Raw genomic sequence first — 20,738 nt, 5'->3', positions numbered from 1 at the left:
TGGACGAGGCAGTCACTGTCCCTCGCCTGCTGGTGCTTACAACCTAATGAGGAGGCAAATATTAAAGACATGATCATGCAGATCTTATTTAATTGCAGCTGTGTAAGTAGAGGGAAGGGAAGGGAAGTCACAGGGCAGCATGAAAGTAAATACTGGGTAGAGGGATTAGGTAAGGCCTCTATGAATATAACATTGGAGCTAGGCCTAAAGGAAGAATAGAGTTCAAAAGGTGAAAAAAGCTTTTCAGGCAGAAATGGTACATATAGAGACATGGGGACCACTAACTGAAAAGTGGCAATTTGGAAAAAGCCCAATGAACATGGAGCAAATGGTATTTGATTCCCTTTATAAAAAGTTTTCTGAAATTTTTTTTATCGTGGAGAAATATATCTAACATAAAATTTGCCACATTAACCATTTTTCAAGCATACAATTCAAAGCTTTTTCTTCATCCTTAGCAGAAAATCTGAACCCATTAAGCAATACTATAACTCCTAATTCTTCTCTCTCCCCAGCCTCTGGCAACCTCTAATCTACTTTCTATCTCTATGAATTTGCCTGTTCTAGATATTTCACATAAGTGGAATCATATATTTGTCCTTTTATATCTGGTTTATTTGACTTAATGTAATGTTTTTGAGGTTCATTCAAGTTTTAGTAGGTACCAGAACTTCATTCATTATGACTGAATAGTATTCTTCTGTGTATGTGTGTGTGTATCTTATCCATCCAGCATATGAATGGATAATATTTTGTTTATTCATTCATGTGTTGATGGACACTTGGGTGGCTTCCACCTTTTGGCTACTGTGAATAATGCTACCATAATGGCATACAAAGGATCTGTATGAGTTCCTGTTTTCAAGTCTTTTGGGTATATATGCAGAAGTGGAATTGCTAGATCATATGGTGGCTCAATGAACTGCCAAACTATTTTCTATAGAGTGTACACCATTTTACATTCCCACCAGCAATGCAGTATGGTTCCAATTTCTCTACATTCTTGCCAACACTTATCTCTCCCCACTTTTTTTGTTGTTATAATTATAGCTATCCTAGCAGGCATGAACTAGTATCTTTATCTGATTCTGACTCTATGTCCCTTCAGGAATCCATCTCTCTGGCATATCACCATGTTTTACCTGTGTCTAGTTTCTGAAATACATAGATGTTCAGCCACTCTGTAGTAAAGTGTAGCTGGGAGGTCTATATGGATCTCCAGTGTCTACCACCTGGTTGGTATTTCAGAAATAAAACAATTGTGATAAAGGTTGCAGATCTTGTCTTTCTCACTTCGTAAAAAGAAAATTTTGCTTGATTAAAATAAATTCATTTTCATGAATGTATGAGACAGTTGATTGGTTGGTTACATTCCATTCATTTAAACTGCAGATCAGATCCCTGCTCCTCCCCACTTTATGCCCTCACTTACCCTCCATGGCACTTAAGGTAACGCTCCAGATCGTTTGTATGGTCTACAATGCCCTGCAAGGTCTTCCTGCCTCCTTCCAGGACCATTTTTCGCCATTTTCTCCCTTGCTCTCTAGGCTTCTGAACACTCCACAGGTACACAAGGCTCATCCCTGCTTTAAGGCCTTTTTACTTACTGGTTTCTATTTCAAGAATTCCCCTCTCCTCCAAACAACTACCTCTCTCCTTTTTGTTTAAGTCCTACTCATTCTTCTGGTTCCAACTGAGATATTACTTCTTCAGAGAAATGTCTCCTGACCCTCTCCCTACCCTCAAACCTAGCTCCTGTTTCATGCTCCCTCATAGCAGCTTTTATTTTTCCTGAATAGCACTTACCAAATTGTAATAAAAAATATATTTAAAGTCAATCTTCTCAAGCAGTCAGAAACCTCCAAGAGGGCAGAAATTCATATCTCTGTTGATCAGTGTTAGGCACATGGTAGGAGCTCAATGCATATTTTTGAAGAGATATAGGTGCCCCTAAATCTTTTATGTCTATCTTGTCATTCATGCTGGATTAGATATTTTTATCTAGACTAAGTGTCTTCTGATTATCTCCTCACACAGTACCTATACTGGCACTTATCACAGTAAGTGATGATACTATGCTATTAGAAAAAAAAGGATAAAAAAGAGAACTCTAAGCTGATTGGAAGGAACTGAGACCAAACACTTTCTGGCAGAAAGATTTTTGGGCAGCAGGAGGCTGTTTCTAGGCCCCAGGCCAGGGTGTTGAGCAATGCTTGCATTTCTTTGAGAGCTTCTGCCAAGAAGCAGAAAACTGATGAGTGACCTGTAAATGCTGCTCACATTCTGGGTGACTCAGAGTTTATGGTGTTATGAGGAAAGTAGTGTTGATTAGAGGAGAAGGACAGCCATGTGGACACTTGAACAGGATGTTTGGGGAGAGGCCATCCAAAGCCACAGTGAGATGGCTTCTCTTGCCAAGCACTGCCCAGGCCATTTAGACAATGTTAAGTTAGAGACCCCAAGCAAGCTTGGCTCCTTAGGCTCCCCAACCCTCTTTTAGAAAGTTGTTTCATAGTTGGCATGACTTGTTTTACTCTTGAAAGTCCTGGCCCTGGCCAGGCGTGTGGATGTCCTGGGTTTGATTCCTGGTCAGGGCACATAGGAGAAGCTACCATCTGCTTCTCCTCCCCTCCCCCTCTCTTTCTCTCTCTCTCTCTCCTTCTCTCTCTCTCTCTCTTCCCCTCACGCAGCCATGGCTTGATTGATTCAGGTGCATCAGCCCTGGGCTCTGAGGATAGCTCCACAGAGCCTCCACCTCAGGTGCTAAAAATAGCTAGGTTGGCCCTGGCTGGTTGGCTCAGTGGTAGAGCATTGGCCTGGCGTGCAGAAGTCCCGGGTTCGATTCCTGGCCAGGGCACACAGGAGAGGCGCCCATCTGCTTCTCCACCCCTCCCCCTCTCCTTCCTCTCTGTCTCTCTCTTCCCCTCCCGCAGCCGAGGCTCCATTGGAGCAAAGATGGCCGGGCGCTGGGGATGGCTCCATGGCCTCTGCCTCAGGCACTGGACTGGCTCTTGTCGAGACAGAGCGACGCCTTGGATGGGCAGAGCATTGCCCCCTGGTGGGCGTGCTGGGTGGATCCCGGTTGGGCACATGCGGGGGGTCTGTCTGACTGCCTCCCCATTTCCAGCTTCAGAAGAATACAACAACAACAACAACAACAACAACAACAAAATAACTAGGTTGCAAGCATGGCCCAAGATTGGCAGAGCATCAACTCCAGATGGGGGTTGCGGGCAGAGGTGGATTAAGGCTGGTGGAGGCCCCGGGTGAAAAAGAAAATATTGGGCCCTTATATTAGAAAAAAATGTAAAGTTGGGGTTTTTCGGGGCCATTCAGAGGTTGGGGCCCAGGGCATGTGCCCGGATAAATCGGCTTCTGGTTGCCGGGTGGATCCCAGTAGGGGCACATGTAGGAGCCTGTCTCTCTATCTCCCCTCCTCTCACTTGGAAAAGAAGAAAAAAAAGAAAAGTCATGAAGCTGAATATCCTGTCCTTTGCTGTGGCTGGTTAGCTCAGTTGGTTAGAGTGTTGCCAGGATACGTCAAGGTTGTAGGTTTGATCTCTAGTCAGGGCACATATAAGAATCAACTAATGAGTGGATAGGTGGGTGGAACAACAAATCAATGTTTCTCATGCACTCTCTCTCCCTTTACTCTAAAGTGAAATCAAGCAATAAATAAAATTCAAATGTCCTGTCCTTTAGCTTTCTTTTGAATTATTAAAAATTAATTTTTGGGGCCCTGGCTGGTTGGCTCAGCGGTAGAGCGTCGGCCTGGCGTGTGGGGGACCTGGGTTTGAGTCCCGGCCAGGGCACATAGGAGAAGCGCCCATTTGCTTCTCCACCCCCCCCCCCCTTCCTCTCTGTCTCTCTCTTCCCCTCCCGCAGCCAAGGCTCCATTGGAGCAAAGATGGCCCGGGTGCTGGGGATGGCTCTTTGGCCTCTGCCCCAGGCGCTAGAGTGGCTCTGGTCACGGCAGAGCGACGCCCCGGAGGGGCAGAGCGTCGCCCCTGGTGGGCGTGCCGGGTGGATCCCGGTCGGGGGCATGCGGGAGTCTGTCTGACTGTCTCTCCCCGTTTCCAGCTTCAGAAAAATACAAAAAAAAAAAAAAAATAATAATTTTTGGTTACAAAAGCAATATGTTAATACATTGACCATTTAAAATATTAAAACTACTCCTCCACATCCCTTGCTGCTGGGCCATAGCCCAGAGTTGTAGAGGGTGGTTCCCTGTGCTGTTTTTCTCTTCTTCTGCTGCTGCTTCCTCATAGGCGGTACTACTCTTCATGGATGTTTGGAGGCGATACCTTCTGTTACTTTGCTGGCATGACCTTGCTGTGGTGGGCATCACGGGCGCTTCAGCAAGACCATGATATTTGTCTTCATGCCCCAGGTGTTCAACTTCCTCCACTCACTGCTTCAACTCCTGTATATCATCCCCTTCCCTTGCCACTGTGTTCCCAAACTCACTACAAACACAGGCAAACTGGAGATGAGATTTTTTTTTTGCAAAATGTTCTGAAACAGTTTATTAATCAACATTTTTATGTTAACATGTATAGTGTACACCCATTTATATATTGGGTCATTTTTTTTTTTTTTAAAGATGCTCATCTTTTTTTTAAAATTTTATTTATTCATTTTAGAAAGGAGAGAGGGAGAGAGAGAGACAGGGGGAGGAGCAGGAAGCATCAACTCCCATATGTGCCTTGACCAGGCAAACCCAGGGTTTCGAACCGGCGACCTCAGCATTTCCAGGTCGACGCTTTATCCACTGCGCCACCACAGGTCAGGCCTATTGGGTCATTTTAAAAGTTCAGTTTTTCTTTTGTTTCTCTAAAAGAAATATTTAATATACCTCAGAATAACTTGTGAGGTTAGCACAATTGTGGTTAAGCTTGAAGGAAAGACTAATGAATGACTTAATTATTCAAATAGAGCCTGTCCAATTATGTGACATGTTATTATGAAGACACTGTTCTTCATAATGAAGCTAAGCCACAAAAGCAGTGTGGCTTAGCTTGCATTAGAGAGGGTTTCATGAGGAATAGTTTAAGACCAAGAGCCTCTTCTTTTTGGGCACCTTTATTCTAAAGCAGGGGTCCTCAAACTTTTTACACAGGGGGCCAGTTCACTGTCCCTAGACCATTGGAGGGCCGGACTATAAAAAAAACTATGAACAAATCCCTATGCACACTGCATATATCTTATTTTAAAGTAAAAAAACAAAACAGGAACAAACTATATTTAAAATAAAGAACAAGTAAATTTAAATCAACAAACTGACCAGTATTTCAATAGGAACTATGGGCCTGCTTTTGGCTAATGAGATGGTCAATGTGCTCCTCTCACTGACCACCAATGAAAGAGGTGCCCCTTCTGGAAGTGCGGCGGGGTCAGATAAATGGCCTCAGGGGGCTGCATGTGGCCTGCGGGCCGTAGTTTGGGGACCCCTGTTCTAAAGGTATCAAAGAGCCTCCAGCTAGTGCCAGTCTGCCAGAGTGAGAATGAGGTCAGTGTCTTCACTAGTGGCCCTCAGCAATTTGCTACTTAAAGTCTCTGGGGTCATGCATGAAAGAAACCTCACTTTGCTCCTGCTGCTGCTACAGATCTTGGGGGGTGCTGCCACCTTCTCTATGTGGTACCAGTTTGTCTGACTCATTTCTGTCTGAGTCCTCTGATCATTGAAGTTTTACTTCATAGTCTTCAGGGTTCCTGACTCAGGCCAACCTCATGCTGGACAGAGACTGCCTCTCAGCCCAGGCCTCCCCCATCCTTCATTCTCCTTAGGATTTCCTTTTCCATGTGATTATTGTCATATGGGGCATTTCTTGCCCTTTACTGACTATTTATTGGACTTTGCCTATGATTTTCTTCAACTTGCCAGTCTCCCTATATATTCTATCTTTGCAACCCCTAACATTGGATAGTGTAGCTATTATGCAGCTTTCCACAGCTCTGACTTTCAAGAAATATATTGGGCCTGGGAATAGAACTGTGGCTGATGATAGGGACACAAATTCGAAAATGACTTGATATATGACTATAAATTAACTATTCTAATTAGTTAAATCAGATGGGGTGAGGTGAGGGACAGTGGTGACAATAAAGTGTTGTCTTTTTCTTATTACAAAAACACATTGAAACTAAAGATTATACTCTCTTTGAACATTATTGCCAATCTTGGTCCTTTACCCCTATAGCTCTATAATCTGTTCAAAAAAAATATTTTTAAATGGTACCCAGAGCCAGATGGGAAGGGAGGATATGTTAGTCTTTGGTAGAAAGAGAGACTCTTCCTTTTTTTTTTTTTTGTTACAGAGACAGGGAAAGAGATGAGAAGCATCAACTCTTCTTTCCGGCACGTTAGTTGTTTGTGATTGCTTTCTCAAATGTGCCTTGACCAGGGGGTCGAAGGGTTCTTCAGCAGGCCAAGTGACCCCTTGCTCAAGCCAGCAACCCTGGGCTCAAGCTGGTGAGCCTGCTCAAATCAGATGAGCCCGCACTCAAGCCGGCAACTTTGAGGTTTCCAACCTGGGTCCTTCGAGTCCCAGTCCAACACTCCATCCACTGTGCCACCGCCTGGTCAGGCTCAAAAAATATTTTGTAAACTTAATGTGTGATTGTCTTAGATCAAGCTGCCATAACAGAATACTATAGACTGAGTGGCTTATAAACAACTGAAATTAATTTCTCACAGTTCTGGAGGCTGGGAAGTCCAAGAGCAAGGCACCAGTAGATTTGGTGTCCCGTGAAGGCCCACTTCCTGGTTCAGAAGTAGTCCTCTTCTTGTACTCTCACAGGATGGGAGGGGCTTGGGAACTTTCTGGAGACTCTCTTATAAGGGTATTAATTCCATTTACGAGTACTCTGCCCTCATGACCTAATTATCTCCCAAAAGCCCACCTACAAATACATTGGGGTTTGGGTTTCAAGATATGAATTTAGCCTGACCTGTGGTGGCACAGTGGATAAAGCGTCGACCTGGAAATGCTGAGGTCGCTGGTTCGAAACCCTGGGCTTGCCTGGTCAAGGCACATATGGGAGTTGATGCTTCCAGTTCCTCCCCCCTTCTCTCTGTCTGTCTCTCCTCTCTCTCTCTTTGTCTCTCCCTCTCCTCTCTAAAATGAATAAATAAAAAAAAATTTTTAAAAAAGATATCAATTTAGAGGTGACACAGACTTTGTCTATAGCAGTAATGCCAAGGAATAATGGTATTCATGTCTGTGTTTTGTTTTAACATTTAGCTTTGAAATAATTCTAGATTTACAGGAGAGTTGTAAAGATAATATAAAAAGTTTCAGTATATGCTTCACTCAGACACTCCTAATATTAAAAGCTTATATATATAACCCCGGTCCAATGATTAAAACTAGTATTGTACATCGATACAATACTATTAACTAAACTGTAGATTTTATTAGAACTTTACCAATTTTTCTACTAATATACTTTTTCTGTTCTAGGATGTCATCCAGGATCCCACATTGCTTTTAGTTGTCTTGTTTCCTTAGTCCCTTTCAATCTGTGACAGTTCTGTCTTTCCTATGCCTTCATGACCTTGACACTTTTTGAACAGTCCAGGTCAGGTATTTTATAGAATATCCCTCAATCTGGGTTTGTCTGATGAGTTTTCATGATGAGACTGAAGTTGTTCATTTTGGAGAATTTTTAAAACATCAATAATTTATATACATCTCATGCTGCAACTTGCTCTCCTCATTCAATCATATGATTTTGAGACAATTCTATATTAACATATAGATCAGGTTACTTCTTTTAAATTCTCTACACAATTCCTTTATATGAGTACTCTGCATTCTATTTAGCCATTTCCGTACTGGTGGGCATTTAGATAGATTCCAAATTTTTGTTTTGTTTTGTTTTTCAATTGATTTTTAGAGAGAATGAGGAAGAGAGAGAGAGAAGCATTGATCTGTTGTTCTGCCCATGCACGCATTCACCCGTTGATTCCTGCATATGCCCTGATCAGGGATCGAACCCACAACGCTGATGCAGCTGGACCATGTTCCAACCAACTGAGATACCTGGCCAAGGCTCTAACTTTTTTTTATTAGCAATATGTAGTACATACCTCCATATACACATGGTGTTATGGTAGATAAGTAGAAGTGGCATTGCTGAGACATGGATTTAATAGCTGTCCAGTTACCCTGTAAAGTGGCTATGCCAACTTACATTCTTTTGATATTACGAAGCTTGAAAATTGTTGCCAATCTGTTTTAATTTTCACTTTGCAGATTACTATCGATGTTGGGAATCTTTTTATATGTTTATTTGGCAATCTGTATTTCCTTTTCTGCGAACTGCCTATTTATATTCTTTGAACATTTTTGTAGTGGCGTCTTTTCTTATTTGTTAAAAGTCCTTTCTATGTTCCAGATATAAATCCTTCGTTTTCTATATTACAAATGTTTTTTTCTTATTCTGTTATCTCTTAACTTTGTTTCTTATTTTTTATTATAAATTTTTATTTTTTATTTATTCATTTTAGAGAGGAGAGGGAGAGACAGAGAGAGAGAGAGAGAAGAGACAGAGAGAGAGAAGGGGGGAGGAGCTGGAAGCATCAACTCCCATATGTGCCTTGACCAGGCAAGCCCAGGGTTTCGAACCGGCAACCTCAGCATTTCCAGGTCGACGCTTTAGCCACTGCGCCACCACAAGTCAGGCCTGTTTCTTATTTTTTTGACTTATTCCATTTCTTTGCTATTTTATTTTTTCTGATATTTTGAAACAAAATCCTTGATTATAAAAGTAATATAGGTGAGTGAGGAGTGTGAGGATAAAGACCTTTAAAACCAGGGCGAAGGGGCCTGACCAGGAGGTTATGCAGTGAATAGAGCATCAGACTGGGACGCAGGAGACCCAGGCTTGAAACCCATAGGTTGCTGGCTTGAGTGAGGGCTTATCCCACTTGAGCGCAGGGTCGCTGGCTTGAGCGTGGGATCACAGACATGACCCCATGGTCACTGGCTTGAGCAAGGGGTCACTTGCTCTACTGTAGCCACCACCCCCTTCAAGACACATATGAGAAGGCAATCAATGAACAACCAAGGTGCTGCAACAAAGAACTGATGGTTCCCATCTCTCTTCCTTCCTGTCTGTCTGTCCCTATTTATCTCTCTCTCTCTGTCTCTGTCACAAAACAAAACAAAACAATACAGGGCAAAGCGGGAATAATAAAAGGAGTGGGAAAAACTTGTCTGGAATAAGACCTTGGGCAAAAATCTTCAAGTGTTTGAAAAGTAGAAGGTCAAGAGAGATTAGATTTGTTTGTTCTCTGAGGCTACAAAAAATAGGACTTGGGTCAGAGAGTGGAAGTTTCAGAAACACTTTCGAATTGGTCAGAACTGCTGAAATCTGGTAAGAACTGTTGTTGAGACCAAGGAATGCATTGCTCTGAAAATAGTGAGCTTTTTGTCATTAAGGAGTCTTCTAGCAAATGCAAATTGTTTGTGGGTTGGTGGTGGGGATGTCAATAAACATTTATTGAATGCTATGTGCCCAGGACTGTGCCAAGGACCTTCCATTATCTTTTTGTTAATAATTAAATTTTTTTAAATTAGTTGACATATAATATTACATGTTTCAGGTGTACAACATAGTGATTAGACATTTATAAAACTTATGATCACCCTGTTATGTCTACTACCCATCTGACACCATACATAGTTATTATAGTATTATAGTATTATATTTCCTATGCTGTAATTTTAAAAATTTATTTTTTATTTTTATTAAAAATTGTTTTCATTAATTTTACAGAGAGCGAGAGAGAGAAGCATCAACTTGTTGTTCCATTTAGTAGTGTATTCATCGATTGCTTGTCATACATGCCAACTGGTGGTCGAACCCATGAACTCGGTGCACTGGGACAATGCTTTATCCACTGAGCCAACTGGTCAGGGCCTATGCTATACTTTATATTTCTATGCTGTTTTTATAACTGGCAATTTGCATTTTTTTAACAGAGACAGAGAGAGAGTCAGAGAGAGGGATAGATAGGGACAGACAGATAGGAACAGAGAGAGATGAAATGCATCAATCATTAGTTTTTTGTTGTGACACCTTAGTTGTTCATTGATTGCTTTCTCATATGTGCCTTGATCATGGGCCTCAGCAGACCGAGTAACCCCTTGCTCGAGCCAGCAACCTTGGATCCAAGCTGGTGAGCTTTGCTCAAACCAGATGAGTCTGCACTCAAGCTGGGGACCTCGGGGTCTGAACCTGGGTCCTCTGCATCCCAGTCTGATGCTCTATCCACTGCGCCAGCGCCTGGTCAGGCGCAATTTGTATTTCTTAATCCTTTCTTATTTTTTATCCATTCCCTGCAACATTTTACCCATTTGTTAACCATTAAAATCTTCTCTGTATCTATATGAGTTTCTTTTCTTTTTTTTTGTTTTTTTTTAGATTGCAAATATAAGTGAAATCATATGGCATTTGTCTTTCTCTGTCTGACTTACTTCACTTAGCATAATACTTTCTAGGTCCATCTATACTGTTGCAAATGGCAAGATTTCATTCCTTTTATGGCCGAGTAATATTCCATTGTATATATAATCTTCTTTATCCAACCATCTATTGATAGGCACTTAGGTTGCTTCCATATCTTGGCTATTATAAATAATGTTGCAGTGAACACAGGGGTGCATGTCTTTTCAAGTTAGTATTATGGGTTTTTTTTGTATTTTTCCAAAGCCAGAAATGGGGAGGCAGTCAGACAGACTCCCGCATGCGCCCGACCGGGATCCACCTGGCACGCCCACCAGGGGGCGATGCTCTGCCCATCCACCGCATCCCTCTGTTGCAACCAGAGCCATTCTAGCGCCTGAGGCAGAGGCCACAGAGCCATCCTCAGCACCTGGGCAAACTTTGCTCCAATGGAGCCCTGGCTGTGGAAGGGGAAGAGACAGACAGAGAGGAAGGAGAGGGGGAGCGGTGGAGAAGCAGATGGGTGCTTCTCCTGTGTGCCCTGGCTGGGAATTGAACCCGGGACTCCTGCATGCCAGGCCGACGCTCTACCACTGTATGGTTTTTTCAGATGAGTACCTAGCAGTGGAATTTCTGGGTCATATAGTAATTTTATTTTAAATTTTTTGAGGACCCTCCATACTGTTTTCCAGAGTGGTTGCACCAATTTACAATCCTACCAACAGTGTATGAGGGTTTTCTTTTTTCCACATCCTTGCCAACATTTGTTGTTTGGTGTTTTATTGATGATAGCCATCCTGACAGGTGTGAGGTGGCATCTCATTAAGATTTTAAATTTGCATTTCCCTGATGATTAGTGATGTTCACCTATATGGTTAATTAATCTATGACAAAGGAGGCAAGAATATACAAAAGGGTAAAGACAGTCCTGTCATACGTGGTGTTGGGAAAACCGGACAGACATATGCAAAAGAATGAAACTGGACTTTTTTTTTTATACCATATACAAGAATAAACTCAGATTGGATTAATGATTTAAAAGTTAACCCCCCAAACCATAAAACTCCTAGAAGAAAACATAGGCAATAAACTTTTTGATATTGCTCTTAATAATAATTTTTTGGGTATGTTTCCTTGGGCAAGGGAAACAAAAGAAAAACAATGGGACTACATCAAACTAAAGAATTTTTGCACAGGAAGGGAAACCATCAACAAAATGAAAAGATATTGAATGAAAAAATATATTTGCCAATGATACATCCAATAAGGAGCTCCTACAACTTCTACACCAAAAGAACCAAACAATTTGATTTAGAAAATGAGCTGTAGGCCTGAACAAACATTTCTCCAAAGCAGACATATAGATGGCCAATAGACATATAAAAAGATGCTCAACTTCCCTATGTTATCTTATTTCACCCTGCCAATTTCCTGTGATGTAGGTACCATTGTTATCCATCCCTGTATTATAGGACCTAGGTAGGGTGAAGTCTGGTAATCCTTCCAATATCAAACAATTTGTAAATGGTGGTGGAACTTGGTTTACAACCAGTTCTGATACACTCCAAAGCAGGTACTTTTGGTCATCAGTGGAATTCAGGTCTGATATGGAAATCTGAACCTGTGGGGCCTTGAAGATTCTATAACTGAGAAAAAGGGTACCCATCCTGCTAAGGGAAAGGCTCAGAGTGTAGGTGGAGAGGTAGCAGAAGCTGGTGAGGTGCGCGGGGACACTGCTGAGGGGCCAAGCAGAAGGCCAAAGGATGTAGCCCTAAAGGACAAGGAAGGGTTGACAACGTGCGTCAGCCCACAGCTCCGCAACAACCACTGTTCTGTTTGAAGATACCCAGATCCGTGTGAGGGACTCAGGCGCAAGCCCGCACCGTTGCTTCCCTCGGGCCAGGCGGCCTGGGAGCGTAGCGGCAGCCTGGTTCTGCGGCGGAGCCAGGGGTCGGAACAGCGCGCAGGTCCCTGGTCACGCGCGAGCTGGGGGCGGGGCCGAGGCGGCGCGGGTGAGGAGGGAGCGCGCGGAGGCGGTTGCGGCAGTTGCGCGCTAGGATTGCTACGGTTCGGCCGGGACGGTGAGTGCGGCCCGACCCGCGGGCGGGTGGGGAGGGGGCAGTCGAGCGAACAAGGAAAGGAAGAAAGAGGGTTCGCGGCTGAGCGCGCGCCGGGGACTGGGGCCGCCGTCGGCGCCCGCCCGGGTCTTCTACGCCGTCCAGAACTCCCCTCTCTTCCGCCCAAGGGCCCGCGCCTCCGAACGCCCTGCCGTTCCCGGGCGCCTCAGCCTCAGCCTCGGTCTCAGCACAGCCCTTGCTCTGCGCCGCGGCGACGCCCCCAACCTCACGTCATGCCCGCGCCATTGTTTCTCGGTGATCAGCAGGCGCGGACCCGCCTGATAGTCCGAGCGCAGCCCTCCGCCGCCTCAGAGCCTGCCTCGCTGCATTCTGTCCTCCCCCCCTCCCGCTTTTCTCTCACGGTGGTGGCGGCCCCCATGCCGCCGCGGGGGGACACCCGTTTACTCAGGTCTGCCCGAGGCCGGCCTTTCCGCCGCCCGTCACCAGGCTCCCCACCCTCTGCGTGCCCCCGATGGGCCCGAGACGCAGGCCAAGCAGCCGCTGTGGTCGGATGCGAGGCTGACGGCGTGTTAGCAAGAACCCCAAGTTGTTAGCCCGCACGCCAGTTATGTCGTTTGCGGCACTTCCTGGAAAGCTCACATCGAATGGCAAGCCCCTATGAAAACGTGCTTGTTTCCAAATGGTTTCCGAGTCAGGAGTCAGTTCGGTGGCGGTCTCTTACTTTCCCGGGGACCCCTGAAGCGGAAGAGCCGAGAGTGAGATGCAGATCTGAGGCCCGAACCGTTGATTGTAAGCACGTTTTGGGGGTTTGACTCCAGCAGGCCCCCAGCTTTGAAAAGCAGTGGGTTGACCTGTTGTCAGCTTTCTTTTTCCCATGCCTTCGTCTTTGGAGCCGTGGTGTTGGAGAGTTGTAAAGTACAGTGCTCTGCAAGGACTAGTCACCCTTAGGGTTTGTGTGTGTGTGCGCGCGCGCGCCCTGGTGCGAACGGGCTCTTCCTGATGTATTTACACTGTTCACTTCGGGTTCTAAAGCAACGGATGCAAACGCTGCTAGCTGTAGTGAGAGAATATTGAAACAGAACCGTGGCAACTTAATGTTGAGGTCTTTTAAATATTTAACAAGACGCTTCAACAGTAGATGAAGCCTGATGAAGACATTCAGGCCTGAAGAGGTTACGTTCAAGAAGACTTGGCTAGTTAGTGATTAAAATCAGCTCCACATGCTGGGCTAATGGTAGCACACACAGACTTTATTTCTGAAATGCATTTCTCTTGCAATATAAGCCACTACATTTCAGCAGTATTTGTTGCTTTATTACCCTCATTAATCCAGATGTTAGTAATCAACTAATCTGTAAAGTAAGAGGGCTGCAAGATTTCATTCAGTTCTAAGATTTTATTCCATTATGTGAAAATTTACAATCAGCTGCAAGTCCCCCAAAGTTTTTTTTAATTTTAATTAACTAGTTAATTTTTTTTTCTGACAGAGTGAGTCAGAGGGGGCATATAGGGACAGACAGACAGGGTGGGAGAGAGATGAGGCGTATCAATTCTTCCTTACAGCATCTTAGTTCATTGATTGTATTTTCTTTTTTTCTTTTTTTTTAAGATTTTATTTATTCATTATAGAGAGGGGAGAAGGGGGAGGAGCAAGAAGCATCAACTCCCACATGTGCCTTGACCAGGCAAGGCCAGGGTTTTGAACCGGCAACCTCAGCGTTTACCAGGTTGACGCTTTATCCACTGTGCCGCCACAGGTCAGGCCCCATTGATTGTATTTTCATATGTGCCTTGACTGTGGAGCTACAGCAGAGCAAGTGACCCCTTGCTCAAGCCAGTGACCTTGGGCTTCAAACCAGCGACCTTTGGGGTCAAGCCAGCGACCATGGGGTCATGTCTGATCCCTTGCTCAAACCAACAGTCCTGTACTCAAGCTGGTGAGCCCAAGCTCAAGCTGGCCACCTCGAGGCTTTGAACCTGGGTCTTCCGTGTCCCAGTTCCATGCTCTATCCATTGTGCTACTGCCTGGCCAGGCTAATTAATTAGATTTTAGACAGAGTGGAAGGGAGAGGGAGAAAGGGACAGGAACATTGATCTGTTTCTGTATGTGCCCTGACCAGGAATGGAACTGGCAACCTCACTTCCCAATGAAGCTCTAACCATCTGAGCTATCTGGCCAGGGCAAGTTCCTCAAAGTTTATACTTGTAGGGCGGTTTATATAGATACTGGTTACTTCTGGTATCTGCAAGCCTTACCTAGTGTAGTGATGATATCAGGCATATGCTAAAGAAAGCCAAATTACAGTGGACTGTTCAGAGGAGGGATAATCATTCCTCTGTTTCTAGGTTATTTAAACTTTTATAGGGAAAGAAAGCACACAAAACGTGTTTGTTTTTTTAAATGCGTCTTTTTTTTTTTTTTTTTTGCTTAACTCTCTTACCAAAAATGAATTCAACTAAGTCAATGAAATAGTTACAAAACCCCAATTTTATGATACTATTTTTTTTAATTTTTAATTATTTTATTTTATTTATTTATTTTTTGGTATTTTTCTGAAGCTGGAAACAGGGAGAGACAGCCAGACAGACTCCCACATGCGCCCGACCGGTATCCACCCGGCACGCCCACCAGGGGTGACTCTCTGCCCCTCCGGGGGGGTCACCCCGCCTTGACCAGAGCCACTCCAGCGCCTGAGGCAGAGGCCAAGGAGCCATCCCCAGCGCCCTGGCCATCCCCGCTCCAATGGAGCCCTGGCTGCGGGAGGGGAAGAGAGAGACAGAGAGGAAGGGTGGGGGTGGAGAAGCAAATGGGTGCCTCTCCCGTGTGCCCTGGCCGGGAATCGAACCCGGGTCCCCCGCACGCCAGGCCGATGGTCCACCGCTGAGCCAACCGGCCAGGGCCTATGATACTATTTTTAATATGTTCTTTTCCAGTTCTTATCTAAACAGTTTTTATGTAGTTGCTATGTACATATTGTTATTAATTTTGCACTTACCCATATTTCTGAGATGTCCATATATCTCGAAAATTTATCTACTCTTTATTTATAGAGGCTTTGTAATACAACTTTATGCCTAGAAATCAATAATGCCTGGCATACAGGTTCTCAGTAAATTTTTGTTGAATGTAATATTTTGAGCTGTTTAGACATCATTTATGAATACATGTTAACTATCAAAGAGAATATGTTAAGTGGCATGTGAGTAGTAAAGACAGTCAATACTTGGAGTCAGGAAACAGCATCACTATGTTTAAGGGCCTGGATTTTGGAGTGTGGGTTTGAGACCTGGCTTGCTGCTTAACATCCATGCAACCTTGGAGAACTTAACCTAAGAGACCTTTCTCAGTTTCTCTCACCATGAAAAAGGGAAAAGTAAAACAAATTTCACAGGGTTACATGAATTAAATGGGATAATTTCATTGAAACAATACTAACATACATTGGATTCTCTATACATGATAGCCATTATTATTTTTGGTTCAGAGTGGAGAGATTATTGTAGGTTTGTAGGATCAGGGAGAATATATAGAACGTGGCACTTGAGAGTAAGGAGAAGATAAAAAAGTGGATATATTGAGGGGCAAAGGATTTGGTATAGCAATAGTCTGAGGTAATAGCTGGAGAAATTTTGGAAAGTTGTTTACAAGATATGTTACATGGGTTTCTTGCAGATAGAGCAGAATTAATGAACTAAGATACTTTTATGAGTAGTAGGTGTTTTGTTTTTTTTGGTTCATATATGAAAAAATTATTTGCTTTAAGGAAGTTGATAACAAAGTATGACAGGGTGCTAAGGTCCTTGTTATTTGGCACAGTAAATCTTGTTTAACCATTTGAAATTTGATTATGATCTTGAATTGGTTACCAAAGTTTGCAGTGGCTCCCCCCCCCAATGGAAAACAACTTTAGAAGCAGACCAATAAAAATAGCAAAATTACCAACAGAGCAGCAAAGCTATCCCATTTTAAGGTAGAATATAGAATCAAAAGGATTGCATTAACTTGGAGAGTGTTGAACTACTGTATTTTGTTTCTACCTTTTGTTTGTCTCTTGGTTGGGAAGCATTGTCAAGAGTAAGATGAAAAAGTCTGCTATGTTATGGTCTGCTTGGAAAGAGAAGACTGAAATCTGGTACCTGAAGTATTTAATGGCTTAAAGAAAATCTATATCAATAAATTCTAGTTGGTTGGGTATTAGTATGTTTCCTCTTCAAATGTCCAGTGGGATATATGTTTTTGAAAACTTTTTGGTTCAATTTATAGGTTTCTTTAATGTTTTAATTTAAATTTATTATTTTTTGTGGGGGAGGAATTAAACCATTTTATTGAGGGCATTCAGGTGAGGGTAGGAGGGCTGGGAGGACAATGAGAACTCCCCAGCTCCCCAGGCCGAGAAGCTAAATTTGTTTTAAAATATGAAATATTTCAAACATACAGAAAATAATGTAATGATCATCTAGTTATAGGCCATCATATTTAGTTAGTGCAGGGGGTTTTTCCTGCCATTTTCTAATTGTGCTCTCTTTTCATTATGTATTTTTTAAAGGGATAAAATTATAGATACATTTGAGGCCTTTATGTATCTTTGCTACTCCATCCCCCCTTTTTTCCCTCTTCTAGTGGTAAACAGTGGCATGAATTCAGTAATTATTATTCCCATAATATGTATATATCCATAAAAGTAAATATACTCTTGTTTAATATGTATATTCTACATATGATTCTGCAACTTACTTTTTTGTTCATTGTTTTTGATACATGTCAATGTTGATAGATGTATTTTATTATTATTTTTAATTAAGTGAGAGCTGAGGAGGCAGAGAGACAGACAACTAACTGCATGTGTCGGAGTGGGACGGGGTCCACTGGTTAGCACCCTATGAGGTGATGCTCTGCCAATCTGGGGCGTTGTTACATTGCTTGGCAACTGAGCTATTTTTTGCGCCTGAGGCTGAGGCCAGGGAGCCATACTCAGTGCCAGGGGCCAACTTATTTGAATCAGTTGAGCCATAGCCGTACGAGGCGGGGAGAGAAAGAGAAGCAGGATGCGTGGAGAAGCAGATGGTCACTTTTCCTGTGTGCCCTGACCAAGAATCAAACCTAGGACATCCACAGGCCAGGCTGTTGTTCTACCACTGAGCCAGCCGGCCAGGGCTAATAGATGTATCTTTGGTTTATTCATTTTGATTGCTCTATATGAATATATGTTTGTTTATGGATATTTAGGTATTTCTGATTTTTTGCTATTACTAACAGTAGTATAATAAACATTCTTGGATGTGTCATCTTGTTTACATGTATTAGAGAGAATTCTAAGCCTAAGGAATTCTTATGTGTAAAGTAAAAGGATCTTCAACTTTATTACATAATGCCATTACTTTCCAAAATACTAAGTACAAATTCCTATTAGCAGGTTGTGAGTTTCTACTTCACCATATCCTTGCAAACATTGATATTGTCAGACTTTTAATTTTTAAAACAAAATTAAAATTCAATTTAATATGTTTTTCCCTAATTATAAGTGAGGTTGAACTTCTTTACGCCCATTTATTGTAAGATTTCTTTTTCTGCAAATTGCTATTTATATCCTTCATTTTTTTTCCTGTTGCCTTGTTTGCTTTTCTGTCATTGGTTTGTAGCTCTCTTTATACTGATCCTGTCTCAGTTATGGTGTTGCAAGTATCTTCTCACTGTATGGTTTCTCTTTTTGTTGTGCAGAGGTTTTACATTTTTATTTCAACTTCTTATTTGAAAAATTTTAGTCCTAAAGAAAACTACAATAATAGTTCAAGAATACAGGGTGGAGCAAAAATAGATTTACAGTTCATGTGGAAAATAATATAATAATTAATAAATAATAATACAAGAATAAGCTTTCACATACAACTGTAATCCTACTTTTGCCCCACCCTGTATATTTATATCTTTCACCTAGACTCACCAGTTATTAACATTTTGCCCATTTAATTTTTTTAAAAAGAACTATTTTAATCTTTAAAAATATTAATTTATTGATTTTAGAGAGAGGAAAGGGAGAGAGAGAGAAACAGCAATTGATTATTCCACGTAATTTTGCATTTATTGGTTAATTCTTGTATGTGCCCTGACTGGGGATTGAACCCTCACCCTTGGTGTATTGGGATGATGCTCTAAGCAACTGAGCTGTGTGGCCAGGGTTATCTTTTATATACATTTTTTTCTTAACATTTAAAAGTAAGTTGTGCCTGACCAGGTGGTGGTGCAGTGGATAGAGCGTCGGATTGGGATGCGAAGGACCCAGGTTTGAGACCCCGAGGTCACCAGCTTGAGCGTAGGCTCATCTGATTTGAGCAAAAAACTCACCAGCTTGGACCCAAGGTCGCTGGCTTGAGCAAGGGGTTACTTGGCCTGCTGTGGCCCCACGGTCAAGGCACATATGAGAAAGCAATCAATGAACAACTAAGGTGCTACAACAAAAAAATAATGATTGATGCTTCTCATCTCTCTCTGTTCCTGTCTGTCTGTCCCTATCTATCCCTCTCTGTGACTCTCTCTCTGTCTCTGTAAAAAAAAAAAAAAAGTTGTATACATCATGACACTTCACCCCTCAAAAAAATAATATTCTAAGAACAAGGTTATTCTACAGAACCACAATACAATTATCACATTTAATATGGATGCAGTATTATTATCTAATATCCAGTGCACACTGAAAATTTCTCAGTGGTCCCAATAATGACCTTTATATCTATTCTCCAACTCTACCTCTTGTCCAGGATCTAGTCATAGATTATGAACTGCATTTAGTGGCCATGTTCCTTTACTTACTTATTTCATTTATTGATTTTAGAGAGGAAGGAAAAGAATTAAAAACATTGGTCTGCTGCTCCACTTATCCATGCATTTGTTCGTTGACCCCTGTATGTACCCTAATTGGGGATTGAACCTGCAATGTTGGCCTTTTGGGACGACACTTGAACCAACTGAGCTACCTGGCTACGGCCCTTTAGTTACTTAAAAAAATTTTTTTTAAAGACTTTATTCATTTTAGCGGGGGAAGAGAGAGAGAGAAAGAAAGAGAAAGAAGGGAGGAGCAGGAAGCATCAACTCCCATATGTGCCTTGACCAGGCAAGCCCAGGGTTTTGAACTGGCGACCTCAGCATTCCAGGTCGATGCTTTATCCACTGCGCCACCACAGTTTAGGCGCCCTTTAGTTACTTTTAATCCACAAAAAGTTCACAGCTTTTTGTTTGCAAAATGTTGATATATTTGAAGAGTTCAGGCCAGTTGTTTTGTAAAATGTCCCTCAGTTTGGATTTGTCTGATAATTTCCTTATGTTTTGATACAAATAGACTGTTTTGATAGGAATAAGCTTTAAATTTTAATATAGTCAAATTTGTCCTTCTTTTTCTTTATGGTTTATGTTGTCTTTTATCCAAGAAAGCCTTCCTTAACTTGATATCATAAGGCTGTTTGTTCACCTCTGTTTATTTCTAAAATAATTTTGCTTTTTTTTTTTTTTTTTAAATTTATTGATTGATTTTAGCAAGTGAGCTTTGACTCAAAGGAACCACTGAGCTAAAGCCAGCCCTATTGATTGATTTTAAAGAGAAAGACAGAAACATTAGTGTTTTTATATGTTCCCTGACTGGGGACCAAACCAGCAGCCTTTATCAGAATGATGCTCCAACCTACCTAGCCGTTTGGCCAGGGCTGTTTTTGCTTTTTATATTTAGGCTTGTATATGTTGTTGTTATTTCTTAGCTTACTTTTAGTATAGTGTTCATTTAGCATTTGTTACACATTCTGTTTCTGTCATAAATTTTACTTCTGTAAATTTATAAGGTCAGGAAAAGTATCTTAGGTTCTAAATTTGGGCCAGAACAGTGTAGTAAATTTACCTAATACAGTCTAAATCAGGGGTCTCAAACTTGCGGCCCGCCGAACAATTTTGTGCAGCCCGCAGACTAATCCACGAAGTTCAAAATATTTTGGATAAAATTAAGTAAGCCTAGGGGCCTACTTGTATTTTTCATTTCTCTAGCATCCTAGCTAGATATTAGCTTAGTTAACAGCAGTTGTGATGCGAATTACAGTTTCTGGTCGTTTTGTGACACTGAGTAAACCGCATGTACGATTGTGCTTGTTGTACTGATTTTTTTTTGTTTTCAACTGCAGTGAGAAAAGTGTTGCGTAACCGTTGCCTTTTGTAGACCTAGTGCGGCC

The 20,738-nt window shown here is 42.3% G+C and overlaps 1 protein-coding gene across 6 annotated transcripts in view; it reads left to right on the top strand.

Annotated features, from left to right (window-relative positions):
• Positions 1-20,738, top strand: part of NT5C2 (5'-nucleotidase, cytosolic II) — a 188,926-nt gene that overhangs the window by 56,323 nt on the left and 111,865 nt on the right. For 4 of the 6 annotated variants that reach the window (XM_066238394.1, XM_066238393.1, XM_066238392.1 and 1 more), the window contains exon 1: positions 12,450-12,533. The exons of 1 other annotated variant lie outside the window; for it this stretch is intronic. The gene's annotated coding sequence lies outside the window, so the exon portion shown is untranslated. Of the gene's footprint in view, positions 1-12,449; positions 12,534-13,090; positions 13,320-20,738 lie in introns of those variants that run through there. One more of the 6 variants, XM_066238391.1, reaches the window with a different exon arrangement.

Source organism: Saccopteryx bilineata, chromosome 7, assembly GCF_036850765.1.
Source record: "Saccopteryx bilineata isolate mSacBil1 chromosome 7, mSacBil1_pri_phased_curated, whole genome shotgun sequence".
Classification (NCBI taxonomy): Eukaryota; Metazoa; Chordata; class Mammalia; order Chiroptera; family Emballonuridae; genus Saccopteryx; species Saccopteryx bilineata.
The sequence above is the reverse complement of the archived record's forward strand: the minus strand, read 5'-3'. Positions and strand labels throughout refer to the sequence as shown.